General features: G+C 49.6%; 1 protein-coding gene across 4 annotated transcripts in view; it reads left to right on the top strand.

The window, feature by feature from the left end:
- Positions 1–15602, top strand: part of SIK3 (SIK family kinase 3) — a 91264-nt gene that overhangs the window by 1751 nt on the left and 73911 nt on the right. The window contains exon 1 of one of the 4 annotated variants that reach the window (XM_050910815.1): positions 4104–4133. The exons of the other annotated variants lie outside the window; for them this stretch is intronic. The gene's annotated coding sequence lies outside the window, so the exon portion shown is untranslated. Of the gene's footprint in view, positions 1–4103; positions 4134–15602 lie in introns of those variants that run through there. 4 annotated transcript variants of the gene reach the window in all.

The raw sequence follows: 15602 nt of genomic DNA, 5'->3' as shown, positions 1-15602 counted from the left end.
GGATCTTTCTCTGGATGTCCTGGTCAACATCGACAGGGCCAAGGCTGGATTTTTACGCATTTTTTATGGATGATGGGAGAGGACGCCAAGCTCGAAAAACTCGTGCTTTGCTAAATAGCAGTTTGCACTTGTTTCCGCTGCCGTGAAGTGACGGAGGGTAGTTTGTTGGCCTTAGGAAGCTTTTTTCCTGGTGGGATGGCAGATCTAGTCGTTGCCTCTGCCACTGAGCCTGGTGGAGCGTGCGAGTTGCCGCAGTGGCGGGTTTGGTGTGCTTGCGTGCTTCCCCGCGCTGCTGCGCGGAGGAGATGCAACCCCTCTGAACTCTGAGCGCTCTCCGAGGCCGGGGAAATACCTGGGCTGGAACAACTGCCATCTGTTCGGCTGTGCCGGTGCCTGGAAGGCTGAGCTGGAAGAGCTCGGAGCTGAAACTTGACCTGGAAGCTTTCTCAACTCTGAGGTCAGGTTTCCTTTCAAGTCCCGGCCCGTGAAGGGGAGCGCGAGCAAACAGATTGGTTTTTGCCTGCAAACCCTGAGCGCTGCTGTTTCAGTACTTTTCCTTCGCTGACGGGGCCGTCGCGACTGACTCCGGGAGAGGAGCGGGGAAGGAGAGAGGAGCTGCTGGCTTCGAGCCCTGGGACTCATGAGGTTAGAGGGGAGGTATCGATGTAAAATGTGTTGGAAAGGGCGAATCTGTATGGCAGAGGGAATGCAAAATAACACTACAGAGAGCTTGTTTTCATCGTGGTCACACTTTTAACAGTTTGACTTAATGGAAGCGGCTTAGAAGAAAGTAAAGCCTTGGCAAAACGGTCCCATTTGGTGATCTGGAAGAATTCTTTGATCGCGAAACGCAAACGTAGCCCAATTGCTGGGTGTGCTGGCAGCCCCTTCCAGAGGTGACCTCTTCCAGTAGTAGCTGCGTAGAAGAATCGGGCAGCGTTCAAATATAGCCACCAAATCCCTGCACAAACTTGACCCCGTGTCACATTCTCTTAGAGAAAAGCTGGTTTGCTCATCGCGGCCCCTCCTCGGGAACCGCGCTCGTCTGACGTCTCGAAAGGAATTCCAGGGCGAACGTCTCCGAAAGCTTGAAAACGTATTGTACCCTGTCTTTTTAGACCTTTTCGAGGAGGTGAAATTAATAGCTACGTAGGCTTGCGTTTGTTGCTGCGCCTGAATTTAGAGGTGGTCTATTGATGAGGCATTGGAGTCTGTTTTCCTTTCCTATGGACATTTACCAGGTCAAGCGGACTTTGACGTGGCACCTGAAGATAACAGCTTGAGCATTCCTGGCTTGCGTCCCCTTTTCCCTAAAAAAGAAAAGCAGAGAGTATTTTGGTGCCTGTTCTCGTATTAAAGGACCAGGATTTTTCTAGCCGTTTTGAAATTGAGGAGTGCGTTTATTTACAGAGAGGAGGAGAGCGTGTGCTGCGCGCGCCCCGCTCTAATGGTCTGGCACATATTGCTGACACAGAACATTGCCGTTTACATATAACTGAATTTCACAAGTTGAATGTGGGTCAGCAGTGTTGGGGACACTAACGAAAGGGAATGTTAATCATCCTAAAGGGCAGGAGGCCTGTATTCATAATTGTCTCTGCTGGAACTGATGAAATAGAAGGGAACAGTCGACAATTTACGTATTAACCAAGCCAGCAATTTACATGCAGTCCCTGGTTATGCAGAGTTGGAATCTTGGGCTCTGTAAGAGAGAGCCATTCTGATGGCTGGATGGGAACTGGAGCTGCTTCTCTGACTGGGATTAATTGGGCACCTGCAGGATATCTTGCTGCATCTCTCCTTTTCTGTTTCCTGCCTTCTGTCCCCCTTTCCTTTGTCCCTTCTCATCTTTCACAAGAAACCCTTTCTTGTTTCTGTTCTAAAAATCTTCTGAGCGACCTACTGAATGAATTGTTTTCCACACAATTTCCATTTATAAATCATCCAAGTGACTTCATTAGAATTCCAGCTCTGTTCAGCCGCTGGAGTTGCTTTTAACGCCACGTTTTTTCGTAAGGGTTGATCAGCGAACGTTAACGGAGGGGACTTTGTGAATGTGCTGTGGAGCCCGTACCTTATGTTCCCGCGCTCTTTGGATGGTGCTTTTCACCCTTCAGGAGCTGTTGGGGATGAGGAGGGAGGAGGAAGGACCGCTGTGGCTGCTGCGCGATGCCGAAAGCTCTCTCTGCCGTTCTTGTTCCTTCCCTTCTGCTAGGGTGCCTGGAGACCCAGCCAGACGGCAGAGCGTACCTGCCACGGTTCAGCTACTCCTCTGATGTTGTTGCAAGTAATACGTCACTGTAGACGTTAAGCCTTCCCTTATTCCGTGAGTTCAGACCGTTGCGCTGCACGTATTGAGCCTTTCATTGGGAGACGAGTATTAATCTTCGCCTCCGTTTTTCTCTTGAAGCGGAGGTAGGAATTCACAGTCCTGGGAGAACACGGCTACCTCCCAAGTCCAGTGATCTTCCTGCTGTGCTGTCTTAACTTCTTCCAGGCTGGTTGTCCACTTAGTTTTGAGTTCCTGAGCATTTTAAATAATAGCTAGGTGATGGGCAAAGCTAGGAACGAGTCTGACTAATTGTGCGTAATGGCATCCTGTTTAAGGGGCTACCTGGCATTGTTTTATTGGATAGTGACCCCAAACCGTGATGCTTTAATCCTTGGCAGAACATAGCCCTTCTATCATCGCAAGCTGGAGAAAGGCTAGAATTAAGCTGATTTTTTTTTTTCTAGATTTTTAAGGAGCTGAGCCTTTTCTGGAGAACGGGAGGCCTCTGTGCTTTTACTTGGAGAGGATGTTCCCTTCCATGAGAGAACTGGCTTAGTTTCTGTGGTTTGTCTTTGGGTGAGTTGGAGTCAGCAGCAGAACAAATTTTGCACTGGAGTTCTTGGAGGTGGGCACTGTGGCACTTCAAATGGGGATAAAAATCCAGCTGGTATACTTTATTGATAATTAGGCTTTGCTGCCCTGGAAGGAATCGGGCTCAATTTGGCACGCTTCGGTTGCTGAATGCGGGAGGCTCAAGAAGCCATGACGGCTTGTCTGGATTTCTCTCTCCTCAAATGGGAAGCTCTCTCTCAGCCCGGTGGGTGTAAAAGTCTTGGTGCCTGCTCTGTCCTGCTCTTCCCTGCCTCCGACGTGCAGCAGCGAGGCACGTGGCTGTGGGATGACCACGGATCGCTTCCTCCGGTCAGCGCGCCGAGTGTGATAATCTCCGAGTAGGCTGCGTGCCGGTATGCCGTGATTCATCGTCGTCATGTCAAATGGAAGGTGTTCAATACTGGTGCTGTGCGTTTAGTAATGAGCCATGCGAGGGCCTCGCGTGGTCACCTCTTTTTAATCATTTTCCTTTTCTTTTTCAGTGTTTGTTGGTGCTTTGCCTGTCCTGCTCCTTATTTCTCTTGGCTGTAAGAAAGGCTGATGGTTGTGGATCGCTAATTCCTCAGGCGTCTATTCTACTGCTGCTCACATGGCCTTTGTTCTCATCATTTGTGTGCTGTGGGAGAGTTGTATTTTAGTTCTCATTTGGTGGGGGGATTTGGTAAAAGCCTAAAAGCTGGAAATGGACTTTGGCTAAGCATAGTTGCCACAGTGGGGATAAGAGGGAATATTTCTTAACCTCCCAGAGGCATTACCTGTCTCAGCTGCAGGCTGAAGCAGTGACATTATATGTTTCATTACTTTTTTGCTGTAGCAAATAACATATGATTTCAGAGAGATTAATGCAAAAGCATGATTAAATTTGAGACTGGGCTGCTTCTTGATGAGGCTAACAGGTAGAAACGGGGCCAGGAGAGCCAGCTGACAGTGGTAATGTTCCTGCAGGGGCAGGCTGAATGACTGGGCCTGTGGCACCTGTCCTGCGTTGAGCCTTTTCGGGTGGGGGGAGTAGTCTGAAAGAGCCAAGATAATTAGTACCTACTTCTCGGCTGGGTGGCTGTTAGCTTAATTGGGGGGTGGGGTGGGTACATCTTTTGTACCACTTCAACCTGGCCAGCCTCCTGTCCAGTATCCCTTCCTCCCAAACGTTTGCTGTGCCGGAGCTTTGGGGCTGCTACGGCAGGAGACAAGACGAAGCTGCGGGAGCAAAACAAACGCCGGTCGACACGGCGGCGGTGTCTTTGGGCAGGTACAGAAATTGCCCCTGTGGGGAGAAGTAGTTGCCGCCGACAGGAGCGGGAGGAGGAATGGCTGTGACCTAAGAAGGGATCGATGTCTCTTTTCTTGGTAGATACGTTGCAAAGGTTTTGTGAATGCTGTGGAGGCCTAATTAGGGTTTCCAGAGCCTGTATTCTCATTTGTGTTTGAAGGAGGAATCGCGTTAGAAGGAAATAAGGAAATAGCAGTATGTTGCTGGGAGACTGGGCTCCTTGGGTATTAGATATTTTCACAGAGAAGCAGCAGCTAAACTCCTTTTTTTTTTTTTCCCCACGTACTCTCACTGGGTCATGTATCAGCCTTGTGCAATTGCTATAGAAATCTGCTCGCCCGAGCAGCTCGCCCCTTCGTGCTCTCGTCAAGACGATTGCATAACGACTGTATGTTTTTCCCCGTGAAAGTAAAGCTTTAGGAAGTTGCTCCAGTGTTGGCAGCAGAGTAGAAGTTGCAGTGTGCGGTGGAAGTTCTCCCTGGCTGAAGAGATTCTCGTGTGAATTGCGACTTCCCCTTGCGAGCGTGATGGGCGCCGTTGTCCATCGGTCCCGCTGTCGTCTGCGCGGCGCGAGCAAGATGCTGCCTTCAGCTGAATGTACACGAGCGAGGGTTAAACTGAGTCAAGTTTAACTCCCTTTGGAGCTTGCATGGGTTTACGTAGAGCAATTTGGAAATTCTCTTAGTTAAGCCATTGTACTCATTTATTACAGACAGGGCCTTTCTGCTGATCCCAGTCCAGGGGTTTAATACGCTGCATTAACACTTAAATGAAGAAACCACTGAAGGGTGATTCATTGTTAGTCATTATGTGTCTTTTTCTAGTAACTCTGACCCCAAGTCTCTATAGTTGAGGCTAAACCTCACCCTCTCTGTTAAATGGCCATCAAAGGGGTTCCATAAAAAGGGAATTATGTGGCTTCAGCCAAGTTTCAAAGTAGTCGAATCATACTAACCCACACAAACAAACTCCCACACCCAGTGGAACCGACACGTTGTGCTCAAAAATAGCACAGCGTTTGCCTGCGTGTGCGGGGGGAGCCGAGCTTTGCTCAGCTCTGCTCATCAGCCGTGTTCGGAGGATGGGCAGGAGATCCTGCGGCAGCCCGAGCATCTGCCACCGAGGTGGATCTCGCTGGGAGCCCATCGGCTTTCCCGTGACGTTCGGCGGCATACCTTGCCGGACGTTATCTTGAAGCGTTTAATTCTTGCAGACCATGTGTCCTGATTACGCTGAAATGTTGCTGTTGCCGCTGGTTATCCCAGCGCCCTCTGCATCCAGTGTTGGGGGCAATGACCAGCCTGGGCAGCTGCAATTTGGGTATGGGGTTCTCATAACATTCAAGAACTGCAGAAAAGACCTGGTCCTTGCGTAGTACGGACGTGTTTGGAGCGACTCCAGCGTCCCTCCGTGAGAGGTGCGGAACTGTACTATGGGGAAGCGGGCTTAAATCTGTAGCTTGTGGCCATGGTAGCTTTGATTATTGATATAACTTGGCTATGGTGTGCAGGTGGCGGGAGTGCAGATACTCTTCCTGAAAGTGTTTTGGTCGTTAAAGGTTTGCAATGAAATTGAAGGTATAAATACAAGCGTTGGTTTCGTGCCCCTTAGCTGGGGTGCACAAAGGTATTCACACTCTGCGTTGTGCAGAGCGGCTGTCGTGTGGGCAGAGTTTGTGAAGGCTGTCGGAGGCGAACGCTTCGCTGGGAAAACCTCCCTGCGGGAGTCGAGGAGCTGCAGTTCCCGAGAATCCATATGAAGGAACTGGCGGGCAGGCGCTGCGGGAGAATAAAGCGGGGACGCGGACGCGCGTACAACGTGCTCTTCTGGCGCAGTGGAAGGTAAGGTGTGGCTGACGTGGGACGTGTTTCACCCGGCTTTGGATGCGGACGCCTGGGGTCGGCCGGTGGGAGGAGGAGGCTTGGCCGGGGGGTGATTCAGCACACCCTAAAACGGATCAGCTGAGCCGCGGAGAGAAACTGCCCATTTCTTTCCAGTGACTGGAGTGGGAGCCTGGCGTGACCAACTTCCCGAAGCAGGGTGGGCAAATCCTGCCTCGGCCGTCTAAACAGGGCCTGCTCGCAGAAGCAATCTGCGTGCATGGAGTTATTGTCTTGATTTGCAGATGGATGAAGTGGCTGGCCTAAATTTTGCTGTTGTGTAATGCAGAAGATGACTGTGTTATTGACAGTCCAATTTAGTGTTTCCACTGTAGTTCAGTATCTCCTCGACGTTTGCTACTTTCATGTATGGCTTGGCAATTGGAAGCTCTGCCTTCAACTTCTTAAAGTATCTGATGCCGTTATAGTACATTAATTATCGAGTTTTGAAGATCGCTGAGAAGAAAAGGAGTCTCTGTAGGGTATCAGCAATGCGACTGCAGGCCTGGAGCTGGAGGCCAGAGTGGTTTGACAGAGAGCCAGGCACAGGACGACTGTCAGAGCTCCATTAGGAGAACGCACGCCTCGGTGCTACTGGGAATAAAAGAGAATGTGGGGCTGCAGCAGCAGATTAAAGTATTTCAATTAAAGTCTGGATTTGGAGGCTGCGTTCGTCTGCTGCCTTTCAGCAAACAGATGGATGTTTCATGTCTCCTTCCAATAACTTTTAAAATACGGTTAGTCCTATTGGAAGTAGTTTTGAATGAGAGGGACCCAGTGAAGCGCTTTCAAGGCTGAGAAAATGCACATGGGGTTCTGCAACAGAAGGGAAAACAAATGTTTTTTAAGCTTGTTTTTAAGCTTAAGTTTTTTAAACTTGTTCCTTACCTGAACGAGTATCTCCCAGCTTGTGCTCGCTCTTTGGCTGACTTGGGCTTTCGGCTGTATCGCTTCCTGGATAGCCTCTTCCCGCGCATAGAATGTACGTGCAGGAATACGTATGTAACGTGTATAGAGGCATAACAGCGACGGTCGTGTGAAAGAGCCGTGGCCATCGCACTGTGGGCGCAGGGGGGTTTTTTACGGCTCAGGGATCTACCATCGTTTAGCCTGAAATGTTTCTGAATTTTTTTGCCTGCGTTCAGGCTCATCAGGGAGTCCCAGCCGTGCTTCTGGTCCCTCTCAGGGGACGGACGGTGTCTTTCGAGCCCTAAAGCTTCTTGCTGACGGGCAAAGGCAGCTGGATTGAAGCTGATGAGGCTTCACCTAAAAACCAGCTGTAGCATTTCACAACATCCAAGTCTTTTTAATGGAAGGAGTAAGTTGGCAAGCTGTATGTAATTGTGTGTGAAGTCTGATCAGATAACGCCCTGAATTGCAGCAGTGATCCTAATTTGAAGCCAGTTCCCGTCTGTGGGATGGAAGGATACAGTCTGTTCAGGTGTCGTGCTGCGGTTGAAGGCTCGCAGGAGTCTGGAGTGGTGCTGGTGCGCAGGTTACCCTTGCTAGGGCGGCATGTGTGCGTGCGTCCAAGGGGAGGTAGGCATAGCTGTTCAGATCTTCTGGGATACGGACTGCAGCATAATCAAAGTGAAGAAACTAGGGGAAAAAATGTCTCTCATCGTCTGTGCGTCTAAATTCTTACAAAGATGTTCGTCCGTGCTTCCCTTTAGCTAGCAATGCCACTTCTCATTGTGTGTTTGTTCGCTTCTCCTCTTTTTTGTCTCTTTGGGAAAGGTTTTGTGCTTACCTTTGCCGTGAGGCCTGGGATTGCTACTGCCTTGTAGGTAGAAGAGTCCAGGCAGTTGCCAGCTAAACTACTGAGCTATGTTACCAGCCGGTCTGTTGGCTGTCTGAATCTTGAAATGTCTGCTCTGTGGGTTTGTGTGCTACCTTGGTAGAAGGAGGCACAGATCTCTAACCTTGTCCGTAGTTGCCGTCGCGCTGAAATAATTAGCGCTGTAGAAAACTGTTTGCCTTTTGGCCGATTACTCTGACAGCGTGACCGTGTATCTGCGCTTCCTAAATTTTAGTTTAAGCTCAGCAGCGCTGGCAGCAACTGAAGATGAAAAGTGTTAGTCTTTGTACTTAGTCTTTCCTCTCTAGATGTGCTTGTAGGAAATCCTTGGGCTGTAATCTTGCAAGTGGCTCTGTCAAGGTTATCAGCTAGGCTGGGGTGCCGCTGACGGACGGGGCTCCTGGCAGCGTGCGCGGCATCTCCCGGCCGAGGCTGCTCCTGACTGTCGCAAACGCTGCGGGCTGACGCTGGCCCTGCAGCTCGCTGGAGCCCCGCCGGCTGCTGCAGGGAATTGTTCTGGCCTCTCCCCTGCCTCGGAACATGGAAAGGATAAGGTGCCGCTTGATTTATGGTAGGTTTTCTCGTTACCAGGTGGCCAGAAGACAATAGTGTTCTTTTGCGGGAAGCTTCTATCGTGTCCGGTATCTTCTGCATCCCCGAGGCTGGTAACAGCTGTAGCTGGTTTCAGCAGTTTTTGAGGTCGTAGGCCTTCCCCCCTGCTCCCCCCGGTAAGACTCATTATTATATAGCTGAGCTTGTACTACTATTTTTTTGCACAGGTAAACATACCATTAAACACATAGAATCGTTACCCAGTAGCCATTAAGGAACATGTTCTTAGCTGTACAAAGCCCATCTATGATCTTGCGTCTCAAGGATTTTGCCACAGTGAGGTGGTTGTCAGTTATACAGCGACTGTTTGTTTTCAAGCACAACCTCATTGGAAACCAATAAAAATCATTCTGATTCATTCTCTGTACGAGGATTTTAATATTTGGCTTCCGCAGAGGTTGCTTTTCACCTGAGCTGCTTTGGGAAGTGTAAGATAAAAAAAACCAAAGACTTTTCCTTTCTGCTGGTTAGTTCAGCTGTTTTATATTAGAAACAAAATACAGAGTTGGTGGAGGAGAGAGAAATCACGGTTGCTACCTCCACGAGTTTGCTGCAGCGTGGGCGTTGTGTGCCCGCTGCCCTGGCAGAGTTGCAGGGGATGTGCGTTTCCCACAGCAGCTGAGGTACACGGGGAAACCTATGCTTAGTCAGAACAAAATACTAATATTTTTTCAGCCAAGTTGAGACTCCCATTACACAGTAAAAAGACAAGTGAAGACTGACTATAGGTATTTTCCCACTCGGTAGGCGCTTCTGCAGTTTCTGAGTCATTTGCTAGACAATGTGGGCCTTAATCTCTGCTTCCCGTCGTTTGTGTGTGCGCACTGTTGGTCCCAGTTTGGTACCGCAGACAAACTGGATCGTTGTTTTCACTTACCATGGAGACAGTCGGGTATGAAGTTAGTTCCCTCGTGTGAGCTCAAAGGAAAATAGGGTGGTTCAGGATCAGCAGTATGGGATTTGAGAGTGTACCACCCTTTTTTAAGACAAGGGTGGGATGCAGCCTCTAATTATGAGGGTCATTAAATTGTCTAGTTCCTTTTCATAAATTTTCAGAGACCTGGAAAACCTGTGTGTTGTCCCGTACAGGTGAGTTTTCTGGAGAAACACACCCTTTAGTCCATTTCTTTTGGTGGCAGTGGTCGCTCTTGCGTGCTCTGCTCCGAATCTGACGACAGCAGGACAAGGAGTTCTGAAAAAAATGTGTCAGAAGATGTGCCGGTAGAGCCCGTGGAACAACACCAGGTTTGTACAAGTATTGTCTTTGTGAAAACTTCAGCTGAGAATCTTGGAGCTGCTTGAGAACACATGGAAACTAATCGTCCTTCATGTGCAAATACTGTTTGTTTTTTCTCAGGCCACGAGGTTAGTGGGTGACTCTTGCAAGAGACTGTAGAAAAGTAAGGGATTTACTGACTGTGCTTCAGTGTCTCCCGCAGGATAGGGAAGGAGCTTTTAGTATTTCTTTCGAAAACACGTTGTGGGAAATGGCAGGCCTAGAATTCACGTTTGGTTTGAGGATGTCAGCATGCTTTGCTCTGTGAGCAGAATTGCATATTCTGTGTTGCAGATCTAGGTTTACAAAAACCCTGCGTTGTTTCGCCGATCAGAGCTCTTGCGTCTTGCCAGTCAGTGCGGGAGTGGAAGCTGATGTGAGAGCGCGTGTGACAGCAGGGACTCGGCGCTCCAAGTTTGGCTGTCAGGTTGTCCTAAGACTGGGATTATTGGTTGTTACAATCAAAATCAGGACAGGCATGCATATTTTTCTTCTAGAGCAGTGTTTTTGGATGATGATCAAACTTCTAGAACTTCTGTAGGGCTTAATTTAAAGGCAGATGGGTTTAGGATGCAAGATGAACTCTTCAGAAGTATATAAAATCTTGCATGTCCTGAGAAAATGTGAATGGAGTACCTAAGCCATCTTGATACAGATGAGGCAAGAGAGATTTTATTTAATAGAGAGGTAACTAAAGTTGCCTTGAAAAATGCTGTTGGCAGCATGACCGGGCAAGGACAGCGCATGGCCGAAGCCCTTCGTCATTTGTGTGGGTGGTGGTGGTGGCGGGGGGGGGGGGGGGGGGTTCCTTGTCACCGTACTGATAAGCAGCGAGGTGCAAAGCATCAGTAGTTTGTAGTGCAGCAGGAAATTAGTGGGAAGACTAAATGTGTCAGAGCTTTCACCATGGCAACAAAGCCCAGCTCACAGCGCGGCGAGACAAAAGCAGGTCAGGTCTGCGCGGAGCAAGGTGGGAGCCTCCTCGAGGCTGTATGCCTGCGCGTCTCCAAAACCTGCCCCTTAATTCCAGGGTGAGAAAAGCTGCCTTTGCTGTAAAGGGCTGGTGAGGTGACGGTGAACTTCGGGATTTGGCGTCGGGGACTGGAAGTGAGTTCTGCTGATCTCATTCTTGCTTCAGCAAAGCCTCTAACGTGCTTTTTAAAGGCTACAGTGGATGGGAATGTTTTATGAACTCCAAACAGTCATTCAGATTGTTTACCTTTCCTTGATAATTGTTTGTAAATAACAGAGAGCAGTTGTAAGACTACTCTGTAGGACAGTGCCCAATTTAGTTGCTTAATTCTTGGGCTCTTGCTCGGGGATTTGTAAACAGTCCACGGGTTGCGCTAGCACCAAACCATGTTCTGATGGCATGCCATTAGTCTGTTCATCTGTCTTCTCATTCTGTGTGTTCCAGCATTTTGAGCTCTTCAATGAGGTCAGCAAGAAGAGGGCTGAGCAGCACAGACATCATCAGCGACACGTGGAAGAGCAGAGTCTCTGCTTCTGTCCCCCCTGACAGTGTCTCTTAACATAGCTTCTCCCCGCATGGTTTGGCCATCCCTAGCCAGGCCCCAGGTCGCGGTGAAAGAAATGGCAGCGGGCTCTGAACAACGCTGCTGCGGTGCTGCTGCTGCTGCTCAGAAGTCTTCTTCATCATTGAGGGGGATATTAAAAGGTTTATGGTTTACAGTTACAGGCGTTGCTCTGGCCGTAGGAGCGTCGCAATTGATAGGGCAATTACTGCCGGGCCCGTCACGGGTTGTGACTCTCACATGCTTCGTGAGACAAAAGTGGAAGTCGCTGGAGGAGTGCCACCAGCGAGGCGAGCGGGGCGGACGCGGGCTTGCATCTGAGCCGGGCGCTGCCGTGGCTCTCGAGGAGCAGGGGACGAGGTGCCAGGCAGGCAGTCCTGCACCCGCCTGTCGCGAGCCCTTCAGAGGGCGAACAAAGAAATTGCAGTCGGGCTGTCAGTTTTGCAGAGCACAAATATTAAACAAAAAAAAAAGCAACTTTAGAAGTCCTATGAGAGCAAGAATATTTTCTAAAATTTGCTTATTCCTGTCATCTTCTCTTTGATTTTGTCCTCAAGGCAAGAACTGCAGCTGAAGTAGGGTTTTCCTCTTTACAGCGCTGCATTTTACCAGTCTGCTTTACATTTTCTACTTTTTAGTCTCACAGCACTAGAATTGACTTAACTGTTTCATTGTGGATACCAGTCTTTCCCCTAACATCGTTTACAGTCACATTTAATAAATATATACGCGTATAGTCGGTCGAAAGCTTCTCTTTCAGCAGTGGCTTGGAGCTGCACGAGGAGCGCTGCCTCGTGCCGTGCCCGGAGCAGCCTGGCTGTAATGGCGGGTCCTGTTGCGACGTGCAGCAGTGACCAGGTCTGGGCGTCTCGGCCCTCGGCGGGGAAACGCTGCTTCCTGGCGGATTTGCATCCCAAGCCCTAAGTCAGCAGTTTGGGGGTTTGTGTGGTAGGGTGCCCTGGCTTGTTCGAGTGAGTCATCATTCAAATAGTCACCAGAGCAAACGTGCTTGTCCAAACAAGAGGAGCTCTGCGGAGGCACCCAAGCAGGCTATTTTAAAGCAAGTTACGTGTCTCTGAGGTAGACGGCAAAACGCTTTTTGTTTTACCACATGTAGGTCTCCGAAGTCGAAAACCTTATGCGTTAGTCGGTGTGATAAGACCGCTTTTCTTGCTGCCTGAAACAAAGCTCGCTTCCTGTCCTCCGAATTCAGATCCTATCAAGTCGGAGGGAAAAGTGATTTGGGCTGAGCAGATGTATTTCCTTTGCTGGGTCCCAGAACAAAGGCTGCTCTGCAGAGGGTCTCCCGTGGTGCCTCTTCCTTCGCACAGGTGGAAACCTCAGCTGCGCATCCGAGTTGTCAGTGGCAAAATTCTGTGCCTGGGATGCTCCAGTTGTTTGTTAGAATAGGAATATCAACTCTCAATTAAAATGGTGATTAAGATTGCTTTTTACTTTGTGCTAGGCTTTGTTTCCTTCTGTTAAATGTGTTTCGAGATCTTGAAGGGCAGTTCCAGTCTTCTGTTTGTTTTGATCCTTTGGTTTCAGTTGGCTTTGCACAGAAAAGGGTGCAAGTGGCTCTGCAAGAATGGCATGTGTTTTCTAGGAGGCTTATTTGTACTGAGCTGTCTTCAGCTCGGAGTTCTCGCTCTCCTGCGCTACTAATTCATGGCTTGAGTAAGAACAGTTTATGATGTGTGACTTCAGTGAGTCACCTGATACAAAGTCGGAGGCAGCCGTCAGCCACATCGACCTGCACGCGTTCCAAACAAGCCCCTGCGCAAACCAGGGTGCGATACATCTGGCTGAGGTTGTCCTGAGCAAGGGCTCCTCTGTTGAGCGACTGGCTGGGGCTCCAGTCTGCGAGCAGTCTTTCTGTTGCATGGGAAACCATTAAACCTGTGCGGGAAAAGCACTATGATCTTGGCTCTGGTCTGCCTCCTGCCATGGTCTCTACCCTGTCATCTTTTATGGGGTTCCTCCCCAAAATGCCCTCCCAGGCTGCGGAGGAACTGACAACCACTGCTTTCTTGCTTCTCTTGCTGTTGTTTGTGTTGAGTGAGTAAGCGTTAACAAGCCGCCTGTCCTCTGGCTCCGCCGCCGAGCAGAAAGCATTGCCGTGACACTGTTTTGGCTTTGGATAATGTTTTTCTTTGTAATGGGCTCCTCTGTCCTTGGGCTTCATGCGTGTTTGTCTCTGGCTATCAGAGCGTTCACCTTGGCAGTCGGAGGGCAGACACAGCATCAGGGCAGGTCCAGCCCAAGCACGGGGCTGCCGTACCTTGTTGGGTCTGCCTAGAGCCGCTCCAAAAACCCAAGGTCGAGTGGGCTGCAGCTGCGTCGCTGGTCACGCACTGCTGGCACGGTGACGTGTGGGTGCTGGCGCTGCCCTGGGGTCCCCGGCCTGCCGGGGCTAGGTGGCTACGTGGCTGATGGAAGATTGTACAGCTGGTGAGAGGCTGGGAAGAGAATTCTGCCCTGCTCTTACGCGAAGGTGAAAATAAGCTCTTGCCGGCGAGGTCCTGCTGCTCTGGGCCCTGGCAGTAGAGCCCGGGTGCTGGTGACTGCCTGACCCTCGGCACCAGATGCTCGTGGCCCGTGAGCAAGGGCCCGTTTGGCATTTGACCGAGAACCGTGCTGCTCGAAAGTTGGAGCAAGCGCGTCTGGACGCAGGCCGGGCTACAGCAGTAACAACTACCCCTCTGCAACACAGCAGCCATTTCAGGTGACGTTCCCCTTTGAATCTGTGGTGTGATCTCTCCAGTTTTGACACTGAGCTCATGTTATGGGAATCCCTCCGTGGAGTTCGTTTTCCTCGTTGTTGGCAAATTGTGAGCCAAATGTGTACGCAGTGTAGCGCAACAACTTCCTTTTGACAGTGCTTTCAGAGTAGCTGTTTATAAAGCAAGGGATTTCCAGCTTTGTTTTTCTTCTCTCTCCAGTGCAGAGTAAACTCTCGGAACTGACTTTCTTATTTTCTGACTCCTGGATAATAGTTGTTGGATTCTGTTGCTGTTGGTTCAAACCCATGGGTCGAAGGGAAGACTGAGCTCTGTGTATTTTCAATGTTTCTAAACCTATATGCGGTGTAAGTCCTCTGAGGATGGATGAAATATGGGTGACAAAAGGTGAGTGAATGGGAAACGCCGAGATCTCAAGCTGAACGCTTACAGCTTGGCTCCGTGTGTGATACTGGCGATAGTGGGAAGGTCTGGACACAGACAGGCTCTGCTTGTATTCTAGCCGCAAGAGAAATTTAGGTGATATGGGAACAAGTGGAAGAAAGGAACGAAAATAAGTATACCCTTGCTGTTTGGTCTGTGCGTGTCATAACGAAGACTGTAGGGTATGAGCGGTGTGAGCAATGCCGTACTGCTGTCCTGTGTGCTCGGACTCACGTCTCGGTTTCTTAATTCAGATGTTGCGAGAGCGTTGCAAAAAGCTTTTTGGGGGGACTTTGGGGTCCCTTTAGCTCCTATCAAGCTGATGTGCACAAAGTACCTTTTCATAACATTGCCAAGCCAGTTCTGTCTGGGTGAATGACGGTGAGGGCCTCTCTTTCCACGGTTGGGCTTCGTTCCAAAGTATTCCAGTCTCATGCACATGTATGAGAACGTTTTAAAAAAAATAAACCCCTAAGCCTCTTCTGGTGATATTACTGTCATGACTCTGCTAGTAGTTTTTAGAAGTTAGAGTTTAAGTAGTTCCCTAATTCTGCGATGTGTCTAAAAACACCCCTAGAATTAATGCCAAATGCAGTGGTTGGAAGTCAGGTTGACTGACGCCTTCGGCAACCAGCTCAAGATCAGCAAGAGCAGATACAAGATACTCGGTTGCTGTTCAAGCTGATAGTGCCGGAGAAATATTTAGCGCGTAGGTGACACTTCTAATCTTTAAAGCACTTCATAAACATTGGCTAATCCCACAGTGCAGTTCTTGGTTGGCAACCTATCTGTCTTCCCTGGAGAGAACAAATGGCTGAAGGACTGTGCAAAGTTGCAGCACAAGGCTGTGACAGAGCCTGAATTTCAATTTGATTTTTTTCTGAAGTGTAATTCAAGCTACTAGATCCACTGCTTCTGTTACCTGAAGCACACGAACTGCATGCACTTCACTCGTACCTGGGGTGGGGGTTCCCTGCCCTCGTTCACGGGACGCCGGACCGAGCTGCGCAGCAGGGCGAGGGAGGATCAGGATAGTTATTTTTAATGCTGTGGGCACGCTTGTCCTCAGCTCTTTGTTAGCTCTTCCTCTGCCTTTCCTGGGGGTCCCCGACTTGGCTCTGGGGCTTTGCCAGCTGCAAGGGTGGCGTTTGTTTCCCTGCTGCTTCTGGACAGCACATCTTTC

The sequence above is a fragment of the Gymnogyps californianus genome, chromosome 25 (assembly GCF_018139145.2).
Source record: "Gymnogyps californianus isolate 813 chromosome 25, ASM1813914v2, whole genome shotgun sequence".
Classification (NCBI taxonomy): Eukaryota; Metazoa; Chordata; class Aves; order Accipitriformes; family Cathartidae; genus Gymnogyps; species Gymnogyps californianus.
This window is presented reverse-complemented; position numbering and strand designations above follow the sequence as displayed.